This window comes from Suncus etruscus, chromosome 7 (genome assembly GCF_024139225.1).
Source record: "Suncus etruscus isolate mSunEtr1 chromosome 7, mSunEtr1.pri.cur, whole genome shotgun sequence".
Lineage (NCBI taxonomy): Eukaryota > Metazoa > Chordata > Mammalia > Eulipotyphla > Soricidae > Suncus > Suncus etruscus.
The window spans coordinates 28,477,628-28,499,483 of NC_064854.1; the positions used below are offsets into that span (position 1 = coordinate 28,477,628).

Consider the following 21,856-nt stretch of genomic DNA (forward strand, 5'->3'; position numbering starts at 1 on the left):
CAGAAGGAGCTTGGAGCTTTGAACAATTTTTTTCTCCCCTCCCCAGAAGCCAACTTTAATCTTTGCATATTTTATGAAACTCATTTTTAGGTCTAATTGGTTTGGGCAATGAAGTAATAAAAAATAAACATACACACCACTTATAGAGTTGGAGAGATTGAGCCAGTATGGTTTTAAGCAACCTATTATAACTTAATCAGAACTATAAGCTTAATGAATGCCGATGGCCCATATATTGTTCTCAAATTTGTGTCCTTCTGCCTTTCCTTAAATGTATTGTTATCTAGTTTCAGCAATAGGAGGAGCAAGCTTTGGCGATGTTTTAGCTAAATGATAGAGAACTCCCAACTTGAAGCCATAGTTTATTGAATGAAAACTAGTAAGACTCATTTCTGCTCCTATGGTTCATTGGGAAAATTAAGTGAGACATTAGTGGAATGCTTGTGCTGGGATATCCCACAATGAGGTAAATCAAAATAATCGAATTCATGGAGAGGAGAAAATAGTGAGTATGGGGGCTTGGCAGAAACCTTCAATAGGTGCATTTAAAAATGAGTGGTAGCACACTGAACAGCTGTAAAACACTTCATAGAAGAGTTATGATTTAATAGGTAGAGACTTTACATTTTTCAAGATGAAGTGGATGGAGAGTGGTGCTGGGAACACAACAAGGTGAGGTCATTCAATGCTGCTGGACTGTACATTTTAAATCATTAAAATGGAATCTTTCATGTGTGTGTATTTTACCATAAGTAATATAAATAGAATCTTATACAGCACAACCAGACAACTTTGGTTAGCCAGCTGTTCCGATTGCTTTCCTGGTCAGTCTTCCATTTCAATACTCCTGGCAAATAGCCACTAGATATGGAAACTAGAGATATGATCAGGGTATCTGAGTTCTCCAAAGGGGCATCTTGAGCACATTCAGGCAGAGATATGTAGTGAGACAGGGTCTGCTTTCAGAAGCACAAAGGGACAGTAGGTCAGTTGAGAACATGAGCTCAGAGAACATTCTTCATTTTTATTTAAACACACAAGAAAATTTAGGGCTGGAGAAAAAAAATGAAAGCTTTTGCCTAAAGTCACACAGCAATTTAGTGAACAGAAGTGAGCCTTCCACTCCATAATACCCAGTCTAAGTGATTTCTCATAAGTCTTAGATCTATGGAGATTTCTGGGCTTCACTTGGGCCACTCTCTCACCTCAAATTGGACTAATGGATTTCAATATTCTGATTAAATAACTTCAGAGATGGGAATATAAACCATTCAGGGCAGTTTTTTGAAATGGTTTTACTGAGGAATAAACAACCTATGGTACCTGTACACAGTGAAATTGTACTGTTTCCAGACATCTGAAATATGACACCCTTTATAGTCAAATCATCAAGCTTACCCTTGGGAATTTGTTCTTTCACTTTGAAGTTCAGAGTTCTTCTCTAACAAAGATAATTGAAGACTTATTTAATTGTCCCCCCAAAAGTGCAGTTTGATAAGCCTTGTAACCCATATATTTATACACACAGACACACACACACACACACACACACGAGCATGATCAAGATAGTACATACCCTTCACCCCCATTGTATGCCCATTTATTTTTTAAGATTTCTTCAGCCTTTTAAAAAATGTATCTTCATGTATTCCATTTCTCTTTTGTTTTGCTGTTGTTGGGATGATCGGGGCTTGCACACATGTATTTGCAGGGCTTGCACATGTGCTCATTGGCAGTCATACTCTCATTGTGGGGCTCGTGTAAATTTTAAGTTGCACCACCCAGGTGCTACATACTAAGTCACAGTGCTCATGCATTTGGTAGAGGTGCAGTAGAAATGACACACTTTGTTGTGGAGCTGGGAGTGTCCAACAGCGGAACAACTAGACTGGCACTCCAGCCTGAAGGCAGTACTGGGAATTAAATTTGGAGCCCTACCCTATCAGACTTGAGCTTCCCAAGCAGGAGCTTCTTTCATAGAGTCACCACTGGGCACTTTGTGTCCATTTTAAGGTCACCTAGTGGTGCTCAGGTGCTATTCCTGGCTCTTCACTCAGGAATTACTACTCCTGGTGGGCTCAGAACTATATGGGATACTGGGGATTGAACCTGGAAGGGCCACATGCAGGGTAAATGCTCTTACCCTCTCTACCAGGGGTCCTCAAACTTTTTAAACAGGGGGCCAGTTCACTGTCCTTCAGACTGTTGGAGGGACAGATTATAGTAAAAACAAAAATCATGAACAAATTTCTATGCACACTGCATATATCTTATTTAGAAATGAAGAAACAAAATGGGAATAAATACAATATGTGGCCCGCGGGCTGTAGTTTGAAGACCCCTGCAAGTTTGCTCCAGCCTGTCATGTTCCATTTTTACCTTCTCTCCAGACAACCACTGATCTCTGTTTATAACCCCATAAAATTAGTTGGCATTTTCTAAAATAAATCTGGTCATATATATTCTTTAGTTGTCTACTTTCACTCTGTGTAGTTATTTGGTAATTCATCTCTGTAGTTGTACATATCAATATTTCACTCATCTTTTAATCTCTTCTAATAATCCATTGTTAGGATATATCACAATCTGTTTATCCATTTATCTATTGATAGACTTTTCAGTTTATGCATTCACAGATGAAATTCATATGAACATTCATAGTCTTTGTATGGTTCGTGAGTTTTGGTTTGGTGTTATCAGGGGCCTGGGGATGGTAGTGCTCAGGGACTACTCCAGGCTATATGGGAGTCAATACCAGTGGTGCTTCCGGGGACCATATGGTGCCAAGGATCAAACCCAATCCCCCTGCATATGAAGCATGTGTTCAGCCTGATGGACAATCTCCAATGGTGACAATGTGGCTTTTATATTAACACTGTCTTTCTAATAATATGACATCTGGATGATCCTAAGAAGTGCCTCACCCTGCTGGTATGCCCAATCCAGAGCCCAGAGCAATCACAGCTTATTCTCTAGGACCCATACTCTGAGGTACTGTTTACTTTCTCAGTTCACCATAGGGCCAGAGCTACTAGGAATAACCCCTGTGCCTAGGATTTCAGCTGATCAACTAAATTAACAAACCCTAATCCTGCTTTGCCTGCAGGACTCACCCATTCTCTCTCTTTATCTTCCTCTCTTTCTCTCTCGATCTCTTTGTCTCTCACTCACTCACTCATACACACACACACACACACACACACACACACACACACACACACACACACACACACACACCCCAAACAGATCCTAAGATCTTGTCTCCCTGATTTCTTTTTACTTCCATTGCATCTTGATAAGGCTAAGGCCTTGGTATCTCTGTGGTCCCCCTGCATGGTGTGCTGTGTAGAAACAGCCTTTCTCATGATTTGGATGTTTTAATATAACTTATTTAATATAACTTATTTAATATAACCTATTTAATATAACTTATTAAAGAAATCTCAGTTACATTTTTTAAAACTCTTTATTGTTCTTGCATAGTTGTGCAGTGGCTAGATCATGTGGGGGGTAGTTGTCCGCATATTATGAAACCACTAGGCTATTTGGTGTTATTTTACATTCTTCACACAGTGTTACAAAGTTTCAACAGCTCTACTCACTCGCCCATTCTTGGTTTGATCAGGTTTTTAGCTGTTAGCTCTGTTGGACCAGAGTGATAGTAAAACAAGTAGGGCATATGTCTTGCAAGCAGCAGATCTGAGTTAGATCCCCTGAGCCCACAAGGATTGATCTCTGAGCACAGAGCCAGGAGTAAGCTTGGAGCATAGTCCAGTGTGGCCCAAAATGCACACAAAAATATTAGTTAGCCCTGTGAAGAGCTATTTAGCTCATTGTAGTTTCAATTTATATTCATTTAATAAATAATGTGAATTTGGAGGGTATGTTAATTTAGTGTCTTTATATGTCTTTATATCTGTTCTAATGCTGTTCTAATGCTTTGTTCACTATTTTTGAGTTGTTTATTTGTTGAATTTTGAGAGCTCTTTATAAAAATGCTTGATCCAAATTCTATATTAGATACTTGATTTGCAAAGATTTTCTTCTATTCTTTGGCTTGCCTATTTGTCCTATTGGTAATACCTTAAAGAGGAGATTTTTTTTAATGTGGAACTTTATTTTTCCCACATTATCTTTTATAGACTTTGCTTCCAGTGTCCAATCTAATCTTTGCCAGTCACAAGGAAAAAATATTTTTCTTTTTTCTTCTAGAAGATTTATAAATTTATACTTTACATTTAGGTCATGATATATGCTGTGCTGTGTTTTTATCTGGGTGATATACTAATAAAATATTATGGTTATTTGTTTTAAATGTAGATATTCTTTTGTTAAAAGATTATTTATACATTTGTCAAAATGTATTTGTTCAAGTGCTTGCTTCGGCAGCACATATACTAAATTTGGAACGATACAGAGAAGATTAGCATGGCCCCTGCGCAAGGATGACATGCAAATTCGTGAAGCGTTCCATATTTTAAAAAAAAATGTATTTGTTCAAATATGTTTAGGCTTATTTCTGGAACCTCTTTTTTGTTCTATTCATTATTTGTTGACCCTTATGATAATTCTACACTGTTGTTATTACTATAGATTTATCATAATTTACAAAAATTAATTAGAATTAGTTCTAGTTATTTCACTTTGTCCTTTCTTTTCATTATTATGACTATCCTAGGTCTTTTCCATTGATGTGCATTTTTGTTATCTTGTCATTTTATACCAACAGAAATTTTTCCTTTTGAGCAAACTATATCAACTACATTGGGTGAAATTGATATCTTAATAGTATTAAATCTTCCTACCTACCTCTCTCCATTTATATAGGCCTTTGACTTTTCTAAGCAGTATTTTGTAGTTTTTAGTCAACATGTTCCATATGTGTGAAATCTGCCTTTAACTACTGCAACTTTTTGATGCCATGAAAACAGTATTTTTGTCTTAATTTTATTTATAATTTAAAAAGTTTTCTGTTGAATGCTGTTTTCATAGCAGGCAATAGAATAATTATTTCCTTGTTTTGTTTTGATCTGTCTCAAGGAACCCTGAAAATGTATTTTCCTCTTGGGCTTCAAACTAAATGCCAAGAATTCTACAATGAGGCAGAAAATACAACCATATTGCCCAGAAGTTAACTGAGCAATCCTTTCTTACAAAAGCAGCTCAGAACCTGAGTATATTAGAAACACAAATTCTGAGAGCTTTCAAGGGTTATTTCCAGAGTGTGTAATGGAGATGAATTATTCTTGCCATGAGAACTTCAACTTTTGCACTTCCTGACCTTGCTATGGCTACAATTGAACTGCTGAAGTGGTAGTCCCTAAAGTGCTTGGATTTAATAGCATTAATTGCCAGCCCCCCCCCCCCACTTCATAAATTCTTATTTAAAAATCCAGCTATCCTATTTTCTACTCCTAGGAGTGCTTAACTTTTAATGCCCTACCTGTGAACTTTTCGAAAGGTGAACAGTTTCTGGCATTGAGTTCTTATAGAATCAGCAACTCTGTCTCCCCAAAGAAGCCATTGTCATTGGGAAGTGTTTCATGGTCCAAGTTTCGCTGGATATTATTTCATTCTCTACCATAAAATTCTTATGGTCTCAGAATCCTGAGAGAATGAGTCCTAGTAAACTTCTTCAGCATGTAAAATTATGAACAAAGAGCATGTATGTTTCTAAAGACTTTAACTCCACATTGGTTGTTGTAATGGTGGACTTCAAGCACTGAGAGAAAGACAGACAAGACAGAGGAGCAAAATTTCATGATACTCTTGGCTTTGGGTCATTGAGATTCAACTTGGATCTCTGATTATTTGTCCTGAAAGACTATCAATGTGCATAAGGCTTTTCTGTATTTGTATCTCAACCATGTCATATAGTGAATCATAGGTTTTCTTTTATTTTTTTCTTTCCATACCCAGAAGTGCTCAAGGTTTACTTCTGGCCTTGTGTTTAAGGATCACTCCTGGTAGTTCTGGGAACTATATGGGGTTCCAGGGATCAAACGCAATCATGGGAGGTAAACATCCTAACCCCTATATTATTTCTCTGACCCAATTTTTTCTTATTTTTATTTTCCGATACTTATTTCAGTTGATAGCATGAAAATCCCTGTGCAAAGTCCTAGTCAAAAAAAGCTCACTTCCACCTATGGAGAGAGAAACAGAGAGACAGAGACAGAGAAAGAGAGAAGAAAAAATTGCCTACCATAGAGACAGGCTGAAAATGGGCACATTAGTAGGAATGTTGACTGTTGAAGGGATGGGTTTGGAAATTGTATGACTAAAACTCAGTCATGAACATCTCTTTGTATCTTACAGTGATTCAATTTAAAAGTATATTTTAAAAAGAAAAATAGCAAAAAGGGGGACTCAGAGCAATAAGAGAATGTAAGGCATTTGCCTCGCATGCCACAGCCTACCTGTTTGATCCCTAGCATCTCATATGGCCTCCCAGCCTGCCAGGAGCAATCTCTGAGTGAAGAACCAGGACTAACCTCTGAGCCCAAAAACCAAAAAGAAAAACAAAAAGAAAAAGTTTTATTTAAAAAAGAGCAAAAAGAATGTTCACTTCCAAACTGAGTTAATATTACTATCATTATCCGACGTCTTCCTTACCAGGTCAACTTTTAGGCACTGACATTAGTTGATTCATTTGGTTTAAAGCCATAAAAGTTCAAAGAATCAATGTTCAGAGCCAGGAAAGACCCTCAAGGGGGCAAGAAAGGAACTGTATCTACATTAATAAGAATTCAAGTATTTAAGATTAACAAGTACCATGCATGTATTAGTTAATCTATTGCTGGACCTCATCTAAAATTACTCTCACCTAAATATAAACCTAAGCCCTAAATATTTATTATCTTACAGTTATTTGTATTGGGGATATGGAAGAATTTTAATTATTGTCTCAAGTCCAGGAGTTCTGTGATGTTTAAATCAAGACATAAGCTATGGACATAGTCACATGAGGCTATTGGATCTGCTTCAAGTCTCCCTGAAATGCTTATTGGTGGGACTTAGTTTCTTGCTTACTGTTAATTATCTAACTTCATTGTGTGGGCCTTCCCCACTAGAGCAAGTCATGCAGAGAATATTAAAATGACAACCAAAGTCTTTTATCATCTAATTTTAGAAACTGCTGCCATTGTTCGTTAATTATTTGAGGGACCCTGGTACAATGAAGGAGATCAAATAAGAATATGAATATCAGGAGGGGTCATGGAAGGCACCATGGAGGCTGCCTATCCGATACTTCTATCTAATGGTGCTGGCAAGAATTGACCCTCATTTTTTTATATTATGTACACTGTGAATCAAGTTACATGTCTTAACGTATCAATTGTAAATAGCAATTGTAATAGCAAGACCAGAGAGCTAGGGATAAAAATGTTTGATTTTAAGTTTCAGCTCACATTGTAATAGCCATATGATTTTGCTTGGGTTTGGGGATATGTTAGCTCAACTCTTAAATTATCTCAAAGTTATCTTTAAAGAATTCTAAAATCTCAAAAATTCTAAAATTTCAAAAATCTTTCTAAAGTTCTATGCTGTTAGAAAATATACCATTTGGGCAGGAATGTTATGAAAACAATTCTGTTTAACCAAATGGGCAATTCCATGAGATTTTTAAAAATGTACTTCAGAGTAAGAAACCAAATAGATAAAGGGCACCCCCATGTTTCCCTGAAGCTTATTTCATCCCTGTTGATCTCCATATTTTATTCTATTAGGTAAGCCTCATAGCAACGTAATTTTATTATATACTGAATTAAGATGTAACAAACTAATTTTAATATTTAAGCAAATATATTCATAAGTTCCATAAGGAAGGTATTGAGCAATGAAAGTTTTCTAGCTCTATTTTTCCATTGCCTGGTGACTAATGTTTACATGGAAGTTAATTTGGCTAGAACCAAAATAGTCTTCCAATAGAAAGACTCCCTGGTACCTAACCCAAATGAATGAATGAAAATGCTCTGTCATCTCTAAACTTTCTAAGACTAAAGAGAAGGCAAGAATGACCAAGCACATAGAGGATAGATAAGTGAAAAGTAGAGTTATGTATTTTCATTTGCTTACCTGGAGCAAGCCAGGACAGGGAAAACCTGGAAGGCTTAACTGGAAAATGAGAATTAGAAAACCACCCACCAGCTTATCTTTGAATTTTTTTTAACATATCAGATAGACCAACACTTCAGTGCCCTCACATGTGCCTTCCCTGGGAACCCTTAAGAGTTTAGTTCAAAGATCCCCCTTCAAATAAGCCTTCTCCAACTTCCAGTGTAAGTGACATGTTTTCTGCCCACAGTCATTTTGGGCTGCATTTTGCTATCTCAAAACTCTCAGATTGTCTAAATTCATTCCTGCCTAAAAATTACAGTTTCTAGTAAAATGTAAGCTATAGATAAAGGTGTTACTCCTCTGTCCACTTTGCTCCCATTTCTCCAGTTCCAGTTTCAGGCACAGACTTACCACTCAAGAAAGAATTGTTAAATGGATGAATGAATTGGTCACTTTGGAAAGATTTCAGGTTGGATGGAGGTGAATTAGTTCTAAGAGATGTTTGGTTCCTGGTATAAAACATTTGCCCTGTTCCCTTGCAATTGACAACTAGGGACTCAGACTTATCCCTGAACACCATCGATAACTTCCCTAAATTGGGACCAAATGTCACTTTCTGGGAAAGGGAGATGAAAGAGTTGCCACAGTCACTGTGTTCAGAATTCACTGTGTCAGGACAGTTTTTTCCTGGGAAAATAGGGGTACTCGCCCCTTTTTGAAGCCTAAGGAAGGTTTCTTTGGAAGAAGAGATTGTTAGCAAGAGGTCAAGGTCGGCACCATTTTGAAGGGCTGGAGGAATGCTTAGGAAAGAGAATAGTCATCAAATTCTATTATTTTCTTAATATGGGAGAAGAGAATAAAATAAAGATAGTAGAGCAAAACAGAAAAATGAGCTGTCCATGAAGCCAGTGTTGTTGGCAGTGGTTGTATGTCAAAGATCGGTAAGATTCTAGTAGCAAATATGGACAGACTGAAGCCATCTTGAAAGTTCTTTATTAGCCTACAATGTCTTCCAAGTTTATAAGAGAAGGCTTAGTGGAAGAATAGGCAAGATGATGGTAGAACAAGCCTGTGTTAGAGTTGGAGATGCCCAGCAGGAGCCTGGTCTTTCACATCTAAAAACTGCATAGACCCTACACAGACAACCACAACATTTAGGCAGGCCCCAAAGAACCACATTTAGATCCTGTCACACAGAAGATGCTAAGAGTTTTATCAGTATTATTCCAAGAAAAACATAACCACCCAGAAAGAATTCACCTAATATCTCCTCACTGCTTCAAATCTATTGAGGAATTATATTTTCAGAAAGAAACTGGGGAGGGATGGCAAGGGAAGGAGGGAGGTACCCCAAAGTAAACCATGTTTTATCTTCTAGAGGTCTCGAGGTCTACAAGAATCAAAATCCAGCCTGAAGCTACTGTTTTTATATCAAGTCTAAGATTTGGGTATTTTGATAATTGACATGTTTGACAATTGCCATATATTGCTATAGGGTGCTGGGAGCAGCATATTGAGAAATTTGAGCATCTAATGAAATTTAAACTACATGTAAAATTGGACTTCTAAGCTGGACTGGATTTTTTACAATTGAATATGATCAGAAGTTTCACAGGATTTAGCTGAGATGTGATTAGGTAACAGCAAAAAAAAAAAAAATATTCAGAGACACTGGCTTATGTTGAAGGCAGAGACTGGAAAAAAATAATAAAACCATTTTGTCTTTCCAATACAGGGTCTATTCTCACAGTTACAGCAGGAAAGAGGCAGTTCTAGAGATGTGTAGTGAGTTTTTTAGGTATTAGCATTTTGTTGTGATGAATTACTTTCAAATTTTGTGATACTTGTGAAACTCCAGGATTTCTGATAATTCTTTCAGAATGCAAGCTTAATAGCCTCTTCTTCTTCAAGCCCTCTCCTCACTGGGCAAGAGCTCAACATTTGTTTGTAAATCATGTTGCTGCCTCTTCCGAGTTCCTTTTAGACCTTTTAGTGAATCCTTTCCAATCTTCTGAAGTTGCGTTTTACTAAAACCAAGTGGTTAACCTGAGAGAAGAACACCCCACTCTGTCATCCCGTCATTGGTAAATAAATCTGCAGACAGCTGAGAGCCTTTCCTGAAAGGGTGAATGTACTATCAAGGCCTTCCTGTTGTCACAGGAAGCCAGTTCAAGGAAAGATAGACTATAATCAGGCTTTGAAGAGCCTGACTCAGAAGAAACTTTTGGATTGCTGAAGGAGAAAAGGTTTGAGGGAAGAAAGAACAGTTGAATGAGTTTGACATAAAGTATAGAGCTTTCGATTTTTCATATCAATTTTTAAGAGTAAAGCATTTCTTGAATTGTAAAATAAACAAACCAAAATCTCAAGAAAGCTCTTTAAAAAATGTGATTGATGGATGCAGGGCAAAAGGGACTCTTATTCACTGCTGGTAAAAATGCCAACTAGTCCAGACCTTTTGGGAAACAATACGCATATCTCTCAAGAAATTAGAAATTGAAATTCCATATGATCTAGCAATACCACTCCTAGGGATATTGAAACCTAGCAACACAAAACACAATGCAAAAAGCCCTTTGCACTCCTGTGTTAATTGCAGCACTATTTATAATAGCCAGGATCTAAAAACAACCCAATTACCCAAGAACAGATGAGTAGCTAAAAAAATCTATGGTACATCTACACAATAGAATACTATGCAGCTGTTCAGAAAATGAAATCATGAAATTTACTTATACATGAATGGATATGGAGGTTGTTATGCTGAGCAAAATGAGTGAGAGGGAGAGGAATTTATGGTTTATAAGAGAAATAAAAGGGGGTCAATGCAACAGCACAGCGAGTAAGGCATTTGCTCTGCATTTGGCTGACATGAGTTCGATCCTTGGCATACCATACAGTTCTCTGTTCCTGCCAAGTCTAGTTTCTGAGTGCAGAGCTAGGAGTAATGCCTGAATTAGGCGTGGCCCTAATCCAAAAGGAAAAGTATTTGAAAAAGAAAAGATAGTGTGGTAATAATATCCAGAGAATAGATAGGAGGGCCAGAAGGATCAGTCCTTGGTAAGAAACTTGCCACAAATAGTGGACTAGTGCAGTTAGGGCAGGGAAGAAACACTATGACAGTGACAGAACTGGTCAATTTGGACAAAAATAACATGATATGCACAGTACCCCTTCCATAACAATAGTGCAAACCACAGTGTTTAAAAAGAAAAAATAAAGGAAGTGGGGAGTTAAATGCCTGACCCATTGAGATGGTGGAGATCATGTATGAAGGCTGCCAGGGCAGCCAAGAGTGAGAGAAATCCACCCCCAATTCCAAAAAGACCTTGGAGTTGTCAGTGGGAGATTGTTGTGCCTGGTAAGGGTTTGTTGAAATGGCCAGAAAACACACATAATGAGAAAAAGAAAAGAGGTTGGATGACAATAAACTGTGAAATGCCACCGTGCTTGGATCTCTCTAAACTTTGTTTCATAGTAGTGCTTCCAACACTCCTTTTAACTTCCTGATAAAGAGCATTAAGTATGGACCTTATTAAGGCTTTGAGTGTTTGTTACATTTAAAAATAATATAAAGAAAACAATGCCCAATATGTGTCCTTTTCAGAATTTTCAGGAACTCAAAAACTATCTTGACCTACGTGTGACCCATTAGGCTCACAGCTTAATCTCAAGACATGCTGCTCTTCCTGGCACTTCTATATAACTGACACCAAACTAACCTGGGGAAGACCTCCTGATCTTCTTTGGAGTCAGGGGAGAATCTTGTTTAAGGGACCAGGTCATCCTACCTCCAAGAGCCTAAGTTTTGTTTACCTGGGCTCAACCCTGACAATAAGATGAAATCTTTGTGTTTTCATTATAAAATTACATCCAGCAGCACACTACTGTCTGCACAGATGCTATTCTCTTCCCTTAAACAACATCAGTATTTCCTCCTGTTTCTCTTGTCTAAGAGAAGGGTTTTATCTCCTTTGACGATTGCAGTCCCATATGAGAGGGTAAAAGAGGGAGACATCCAAGTAAAATTCTGGCCAAGATTTAGTGGTGAAGTGGCAGAACAATAGTACAGCAGATAAGGTGTTTGCCTTGCAAGTGTGCACATCAGGTTGATCCCCAGGATCTCATATGGTCCTCTGAGTACCACAAGGAGTAATTTCTAAGTGCATACCCAGGAGGAACTTCTGACCATCATTGGTCTCAAAACAAACCAATAAATGATTCAGTGCTGAAAAGGATGTGATGGGTCAGCAAAGCCTGGGGTAGAGTGGGAAATGTTTACAGAGCTGCTGTCTTCCTTAAAATACAACAGTGTTTAATTGGCTAATTCTGACAAGCTCTTTTTTGGGGGAGGGCACACCCAGAGATATCTAAATGTTATCTTGGCTCCTCACTCAGGAATCACTCCTGGCAGTGCTCAGGTCCATATGTGATGCCAGGGATCAAACTCGGTTTGTCTCATGCAAGGCAAGTACCCCACCCCCGCACTGTACTGTCTCTACCCCCCTTGCAGATTCTTTCTTGATGCTGAAGTAAGTCTGGGTGTCTCAAGAGGACGTGATAGAGAGACCTAAAGGTGATTATTCAAATAATTGAAAAGGGTGATGAAAGAATGACCAGTGATACTTAAATTTCTAGTAGCTAGGTAAGATCCATTGATAAAGATACAGGTAGGTCATTTTCAAGTCATGACGTTTAAGAAGGGAATTGTCATTTGTTCAGAGGAGGAAATTGAGGCTTCGGGAAAATATTAAACTTGCCTGAGGACACGCTAAGTTCAGAAGAGATACTTGCTGCAATCTGCATTTCACCTAGCTAGAGCTTTGCCTCCTCTGGGGAAAAAAAAAAAAGCTTTTGAGTAGAAGCTAAAATCTTATAGGCCACTTGCTCTGTGCTCTTGAGGCATTTTATGGAGGTGGGGTGTGGAAAGTTCTCTTCCTGGAGGGGATCCCTGTATTTTCTGATTGAAGAGAAACCGGACACACTGAAAAGCTGATTAGGAAAGAACAGGCTTCTTTCTGAAGGATAAAGTGAGGCCGGAAGAGACGGCAGTGTCACCAGTACTCTTCTAGAATTTCCCCATATCCGCCTGCAGAAACAGAGGAGGGAAACCCTGCCCAGTGAAATCATTCGCAGGTGTCCTCATCCACCACTGTCTGATATTGTCAGAATTGAGGAGTGAGAGCTTTAGAGGACACGCTGCATTCCAGAACATTCCACCTTTCTTTCCTAGAGAAATTGTCTTTCTTCTTTTAAGCAAAAAATAAAATTAAAATAAACCAACCCGCAGACATTACAGAAGCCATTTCTCATCTGGATCACACAGGAGCTCAGAGATGTGTTAAGTCCACTCTCAGGCAAGCTTGCCAAGAGCAAGAAAGGTTCATTCAAGGGTGTAATTCAGGAGATTCCAGCTGTCCACAGGGGCTGGTGAACCAGGCAGGAAGGCTGACTGCTCAAATGAGCTTAGTTAACTCTTCAGAAGCCTTTCCAAAATCCTTCCGCACATTGAATTATTTTTGGCCTATGCCCAGGAATATTTTTACTTATTTGCCTTTTAATAACCAAGGACATCAAAGGGGTGGAGAGTGGGGGAGAATGATCTTAAAGAAATGCCATTGCTTCTCGTCACACCTGACATGGTTTTTCCACAAGAGTCTAATTATTTAGCTTACACAAACCTTCACCCATGTCTGACTAGACTCCTCTTGGTACTTTTTGCTCTAGTCTATTCTAGAGACTTTCTAGGTTTTTACATTTGTTTGCTATTTCTCTTTCTTCCTGGAACATTGTTCCTGGAACAATTTTCACTTGGTTTCTGTTCTGCTTTTTTCTGCAACTTTATTTTGGTACCTCAAGCATCCCAATCATCTGATCAGAGATAAAGTCTCTGATCCACATCCCCAGCTCCCAGCTCACTTTGCTGTGAGTCTCCTTCCCCTGCTTTGCCTTTCCTTACTGAATTAATAAATCTTTGTTTACTCTTGTCTCTATTACCAGAAGGCTGAGTCCATGAGTGGAGGAAATTAATTTTGTTCCTTTTTACAGCCCAACAGTCAATAAATCCCAAAAGATCACAATGAATGAACAAAATATCGATGTGGGGAAGATGGAGAGAATTAATTAATCAACAAGACATTGTGTATTTAACCTGGTCTGGACTCCTCTGTGCTAGAGTCAGGATTGCAGAGTTACAGGACAGTTCCAAGTGTAACCGCTTCTTAGATGGGAAAGTGTCTCTCTAGTGTGGGCCGCCATTTTGTTTTGACGACAGTCCTGATCTCATACCTCTGACCCTGAAGAATTATAGGAAATAAAGTGTCCATGCCCATGAAATAGTGAACATCTTATTTCCTATCCCTTTTAGTTTTGTTTTTGATTTGTGGTGCTCAGGACTTACACCTGGCTCTATGCTCAGGAATCACTCCTGGCAGTCTCAGGGGATGTACAGGGGTACTGGAGATCTTATGGAGAATTGGGATAAAACCCAGGTTGGGTGCATGCAAGGCAAGAATCCAAACTGCTGTACTATCACTCCAGACCCACTGTCTAGCTCTTTGGGGGAGATCATTTGCTAATATTAAAAAATAACTTTATGGATTCCCCACCAGCAAAGAGCTATATGGTTGTTATATATATGATGGTTGACTATATTCTGTAAGTCCATCTGTTTATCTTGGAAAATACACAAAATTTGTTATACTATAGAAACTATTAGAACTGATTATTTACACATATCCTTACTTTCCTCAAAAACCCAAATCAGACCGAGAAGCCTATGTTGTGATGCTAGTAGGTTTCTGTCCCCAGTGAATAGCCTTGAAAAAGACTGTTTTGTGTTCCCTGTTATGCAGCATTTGCTGCTCTTTGCCTAGTGGCTGGTTGAGAGTCTTTAGAACAGTAAATAGCGTTGCTCCTGAAAGCCACAGAGGAAGGTGGAAAACCCTGGGGAAACTGGCCTTTATGTCTGATGAATGAGTCTTTTTCAGGTATCTCTGTTTTGTGTGTGTTTTTAAGGAAACAGAGACACTGTCTTATCTGTCCCCAAGGCCATTGTGTGAGATTTGCCTCCTTTGGGGACTCCATTATTTTCTGGGCTGTGAAGTGGAGAGAGTCAGGGGGACTTGCAGGCAAACACTGTCTGGAGGTTGTCCCATGGGAGACAGGCTTCCTTGTGTGTCCATTTGGGGCAGAGCACTGAGTCAATAAGCCAATTCCAGGAGAAAGAGAATAAAGGCAGTGCTAAATGGACACAATCATCTAAAGACCCTCACCCTTTCTCACTGTTACAGGACAGTTTGTTCTTGTCCCCACCACCTCTGTCACGGAATGATCTAAGTTGGCATCAACTATTTCTATTCTGAATTGACTAGAGTTGTGTAACTCTAAAAGATACTCTATAAACTTGAAAAGTTTGCATGGGCTGCTAGCTAGCAAAACATAAGAAAATACGCATAGGTTTTACTTGGAAATATTCTCTTTTGAACTTCTTAGGTATAAAAATGTTTTTGGGACTTCTGGGACTTTCTGCCTTAAGTAGCCTCAAAAGGCCTAGGATGTGCTTTTTGTCAGAAGAGTGTTTTGTCCAATTATGACTCATAGAAAGGCAAGATTTTAATGTAACTTTCTGAGCTCATTCTTATCTCTCAGCTGTATCCACAAAACTGACTGAACCATTTACCAACTTAACACTGAGATTAACCTAAATTCAAGCTACCAAGCACCAGTAGAACTGAAAGCACCTAATTCACTCAGAGAAGTTAGAATTTGAATTATCCTGAGCCAAGAAAGCTGCTGCATAAAAGTTATCTTCATCCTCCTCCTGACCTTTATCAACACTTTACAGGACCTACCACCAAAACATAAATCCCTGAGAAGAAAATTTCCCAGAAACTTTTTCATTTGAAATGATCTCATTAGTAAGAGAGAATAGTATGATGGGGATGAATTTTGCAAGGTTAAATATTGACAAGGATCTCAATAAATACTCTAAATAAATGATCTTATAAAAAAATCTTAAGAGTATTATGATCAGTTATGTCAACAATGTGATACATTTTCTTTAAATAAATAATTTTTAAAAATCATAACAAAAGACATTTGAACTCTTTGACACAGAATGTTGTTTGACATTCCATGATAATGATGATCAATCTCATTATCACAGTGTTTACAAACTGCAAAGAATTCACAAAAGCATCCTGCAAGCCCGGAATCATGGGGAATAGCTTTTACACATTATTTGAACTTAATCCGCCTGCTGTTCTCTGATGTCATTGCAGCTAACACTGCCCACACACTTACTAAAGGAAGAAAGAGACTGAGGAGGGCCCAGAATTTGACAAAGATCATATGCCTGGTATATGATAGCACCAGAATTGAAACCTCAAACTACTACTGACTACTCCACCTGGTGAAATTCACATGTAGTTGTACAGGAAAGAAGCACATTAATTAAAATTCTGGATTTCTATTTGGGAATAAAAGGTTTGTCTTGTCTTTTTCCCTAAAGTGGTGAAAAGGAGAAAAGTTTTCAAGAAAAATTATGTATTGATCCTCAGGAGCCATTTTCCCATTGTGCCAAGAAGATAGTTGTCTTTAACATCCAAATCCTTCAAGAAGGGCCAAAGAGCTGATTCCATGATTCTATGGAAAGACAGCTGGGTCACAAAGCCTAGAAGTAGCCCTAGAGCTGAAGAGCACAATGTTTGGATCCAGACTCTGGGTTCAAGTTCTACCACCACATCTACTAACCTGTTGCTTTATGAAAGTTATGAAAGTTTATCTACATCTCAATAACTGTTTTCTCATCTTTAGAACTGAGACAGTAATAGAAGTGAGACTCTATTGAGAATTTGTAAAGATTAAGAGTCAACACTTGTGCAGTATTTCAAGCTCATTTGGTGCCAGTGAGTACTTGTAACTGTCTGCTATTACTAGATGCTACCTGGAATTAGCCCTGGTTTAAGAACTGATAGTTACTCAAAGAATTCTGGGTAGTTAGTCATTCCCTGCCCTTTTGCAAGTACAAATCCAGACCCTGCATTTTCCTTGGTTTTCGTATAGACCCTTGGCATCTATTTATTATCTCCCTATTTTCTTCCTTTGGCACAATGCTGAAGATTTACTCTCATCTTCCATTCTAAAATTAACAACTAGGTTTTCTTTGTTCTGTGCCCAAAATAGCAAGTTTCAGTGAAGTTAATTAACAAAATAATTCACAGAAGCACAATACTTAACAGTTACCACAGCTACTTAAATGATATCAGACTGGTTACAGAATGGAAACAGGAAGTAGCCTACATGGAGCAGGCTCCATCCACTTTTGAAAGGATGATCAGCTTTGTCACAATAAAGTGTTCACTAGAAACTCAAAGTGAAAATTAAATCTAAAAATTGATGGATTTCCCGCCTAGGTAGTTCCAGAATTAAAAAAAAAAGTTTAAAATATATATGGTCTGGCTGATAGGAAATGATTAATAAATACCAAAAACAATGTTAATATTAGTTTGATAGACCAAATATTCTGTCTCCCAGGGCCCTGATATATATATATATATATACATATGTATATATATATATACATATGTATTTTTTTATTTACCCATTTAATTGTTGAGGTGCCAGGGATCAACCTGACATTGCCAATGCTGCTGGGGAGAAAACCCAGAAACTCACCTATTTGAGTAACATGCCTGGCCTCACAATGTTTTTTACATTTTCAAATTGCAAATTCTGGGTGGGGGTTGGAGATAGAGGACACCAGGTAAGGTGCTTGCCTCCTGCACAGTACACCTGGATCTGACCTATAGCACCACATATGGTCCCTCAAACATTGCCAGGAGTGATTTCTAAGTGAAGAGACAAAAATAAGCTCTACTCACAATTGGGTACAGCCCCTCCCCCCAAAAAATAAGGAAGAAGGAAGGAAGGAAGGAAGGAAGGAAGGAAGGAAGGAAGGAAGGAAGGAAGGAAGGAAGGAAGGAAGGAAGGAAGGAAGGAAGAAAGGAAGGAAGGAAGGAAGGAAGGAAGGAAGGAAGGAGGGAGGGAGGGAGGGAGGGAGGGTGGGAGGGAAGGAAGGAAGGAAGGAAGGAAGGAAGGAAGGGAGGGAGGGAGGGAGGGAGGGAGGGAGGGAGGGAAAATAAATTATTATATACCTTAAGAATAAATTCAGTGGCCAGAGCCATAGCCCAGCACATGGCCAACACAGGACAGACCCCAATTCGAATTCTAGCATCCCATATGATCTACTGAGCCTGCCAGGAGCAATTTTTGAGCACAAAGCCAGGAGTAATCCCTGAGCACTGCTGGATGTAACCCCAAAACCAAAATAAATAAATAAATTAAAATCTTTTATTTTAAGAAGATATAAACTCCTTACGCTTTTTGGGGGGGTGGGGCCACACCCATTGATACTCAGGGGCTACTCCTGGCTAAGCTCTCAGAAATTGCCCCTGGCTTGGGGGGACCATATGGGACCCCAGGGGATCCAACCGCAGTCCTTCCTTGGCTAGCACTTGCAAGGCAGACACCTTACCTCTAGTGCCACCTCGCCGGCCCCATCCTTACAGCTTTAATGAATTAAATTATTTTCATTGTTAAAACTTGGGGTATCATTTCAGGGAAGCCCTTAGAAAAGACAAACTAATATGTAGCCACCCAAATGTGCACAAATACATGTGACATGAGGGACTTCAGGAGTGAATCTTGATGGTTAGACCTGATAGTTCTCGAAAATTGGAATGGTTGCATATGATGATTATATAAGGAGAAAATTTCCATGATTCCTTTCAGCTTAATCTCATCAAATCGAATGTGCTCTATTATAATTGTGGGCCTATATTCTATACCTCAAAGGAGCTGAGAGGTAGGGTTAAAATACTTGCCTTGCATGTGGTCTATTTCAGTTGGATCTTTGCTTCCATCTGGTCCCCCAAGATTCAGAGCACCACAACCTGTGACCCAACTCTACATATCGACCTCCCAATGAAAAAATAATTGGTTGAAATCCTAATTCCTCTCCAACCCCTGGAACACAAGCAAGTATAGAATTAGGATTCTGGTGTTGAGATGATTTTAGTCTGGAGCACATGAATCCTGACCCAATATGGTAGATGTTTGCAGAAAAGGGAGAAAATATGGAACAGAGACTAACATGAGAGAAATAGCCATAGATAAGCCTGACTCAGGGCTGAAGAAGCAGAATCCTCCTTCAGAGACAGGAGGAAGCATGAGTCTGCCAAGTTTGATTCCAGACTTCCAGCCTCCAGAACTGAGGGGAAAAAAAAGAGTTTATCTTAATTCCAACTTCCTCATGTGCGGTTGCAATGGTCTTAAGAAGCTAGGAGTACAGCTATTTTTTGACCTGTGACTTGCAAATTAGTATAATGAAGGTATCCTACTCCTCTTTAAAAATACTAAGAAGTATGCCATTTAAAAAAAAAATCTCAACTCAAAAAATAAGAAAGAAAGAAAAGCACAAAATCCAAATCAAAACCTCTATTTATTTTTTCCTCCAAGTAATTAAACAAATTTAAGGTGGTGGCAGAGGCTAGCTTCACTTGATTTCCAGTGAATAGTGTTGATGAGTCAGAACTATTGCTTCACTCTGAAAATGCCCTGTAAAAAGCAAAAATCTGAGTGTTGTGTTTACTAAAGTGTTACCATATGTTGGTTGATTAACAAGTTGTCAGAATATTAGAAGTTCTTGGTTGATTGCGGGAAGGAGCATCTGTTTGCTGAATCTTTTATCTAATGTGTGTACAGATAGCACCAGGTTTGGCACTCTTCCTAAATATCAGATACAAATTCCTGCAGTATTTCTCCCTCGGAGAGGAGCACAGATGTGCTGCTGGGCTTTAAGATGTTTATTCTCAGGAAATCAGATGAAAGAGAGGCCAAGGAGACAGAAGTACACACATAAGAGTATTGTGTATCATTCAGAACTCTCTTGCCTTTATACCTTCCATCGTCCACTTCAAGTGTTTCCTTGAATGTGGCTTGCAGAGTTTTTTTTTTTTTTAGAAGATAAATCTTTAGAGACATTTAATGCTTTACCAGTTGGTAGAGCTTAATAATGCCTAATTATTTCTAAAGTGATATCAAGTCATAAATGTTTTCACCTGGGATTCTCACAACCCTGTCTAGATGGCAAGACTATAAAAAACTATTTCCTAGATGAAGAATATGAACCTTTACTGAGAGAAATTTATGTAGATGAGAAGTGGTAGAACCAAGAGTCAAAGCTGGGTCTTATGAATTTCATCTTTGCACCTCCATACTTCTCAAAGTGGGTGGTTTATTAGAAGTGGGGGTGCCCTGTGACCCCATCCAGGGTGACATGGTCAGAGCCTCAACTTTAAGTACAATTGAGGAGCCCTATCTCTGTTTACTTTAAGAAGCTCAATTTCCAAAATGGCAGATGGGAGTGGGAGAGGGGACAGGGTTGCTAAGTGACTTTTTTTCCCCTAATAATATGTAAACAAAATTTGTTTGCTTATAAACCAAACAAGTTTGGGGATCTCTCACACCACTTACACATTTTATATACAAAATCCTCAGAGCTCTTTGGAGCTGCTAGAATTAGGGGGATTCTCTAAAGTCATTCTTTGGACTTTCCCACCCTCCCCCTAGAGTTACCCACACACCACTGGGCTGTGTCCTTTCTCAGAAAAAGACTCAAAGAAGAAAATGCTTCCTCTACCCTTTCAGGTTCACTGACTAGAGAATCTGCCAATTGAATACGCAAAAAAAATGAGGGGAGATGTTAACAATAAAAAAAGAAATGCATACTTTATGTTTTTGTATAAGTTTGGGGACCTTCACCTGTTGGTGTTTGAGAGCCACCCCCAAAGAAATGCTCTTGAATGGTTAATGGTGGGGTCCTGGAACCCACATGCAAGTCTGAACAGTAGCTTTAGATCTTTCTCCTCAAATCCCATAATGTTTGTACTTTTTTTTTTTTTTTTTTTTGGTTTTTGGGTCATATTCAGCAGCACTCAGGGGCTACTCCAGGCTCTATGCTCAGAAATCACTCCTGGCAGTCTCAGGGGACCATATGGGATGTCACGATTCGAACCGCTGTCCTTCTGCATGCAAGGCAAACGCCTTACCTCCATGCTATCTCTTCGGCCCCACTGTTTGTACTATTTTGTGAGCATGAGAGTCATGAGAAAAAGAGGGAAATTTAGAGAAATGGTTAGACTCCGGCATCTGTGCTATTTTCACAAAGGGTTGCTTTTGTTTGAGCTTCCAAGGATGATAAATCATGGGAAAGTGCTAGAAAGTAAAGGGGAGACTTGGAGGAGATAAGGGTTCTTTTTGTTAGGTTTTTTGGTGCCAACCCATTTCACTGCCAACTCTGTCTCCAGTGATAAGCCTTGCTCTTCTCTCCCTTGTACAGGAAGCAGAGACCCTTTCACTTAGGAAAAGACCCTCACTTGTAAGTAGGAGAGATTGTTTTCTCTGTGTCAGCTGTTTTTTAATTACTTTAACCTCAAAACTATTCTTTCACCCAGGTGGGATATTAGGGAATGACATGACTTCATCCCATCAAAACACACATGAAACAAGCAAGGTGAGAGAAAGGGGCCCTCTGTGCTGGACCAGAAGTCAAATAAATATATTTTTATTTTTCTATTTCTTTTGACCTTTGTCTACATCCCTGGTCTTAGAACTAAGAACTTACGTGATGTGGCACTTGTCCCCTTTTTTCTTTAGCCTCGATTAACCTCTATTGTGGCAATATCTTTGAAGACAGCATTAATAGTGTTTCAGAGGCTGCAGGCATAGTATT

The 21,856-nt window shown here is 38.8% G+C and overlaps 1 protein-coding gene and 1 non-coding gene across 2 annotated transcripts in view; both read left to right on the plus strand.

Moving 5' to 3' along the window:
- Positions 1 to 21,856, plus strand: part of KIAA1217 (KIAA1217 ortholog) — a 742,062-nt gene that overhangs the window by 388,399 nt on the left and 331,807 nt on the right. The window lies entirely within an intron of this gene.
- On the plus strand, positions 4,374 to 4,480 carry LOC126015034 (U6 spliceosomal RNA). Its single transcript, XR_007497940.1, has one exon. It is a non-coding gene; the product is annotated as a U6 spliceosomal RNA (small nuclear RNA).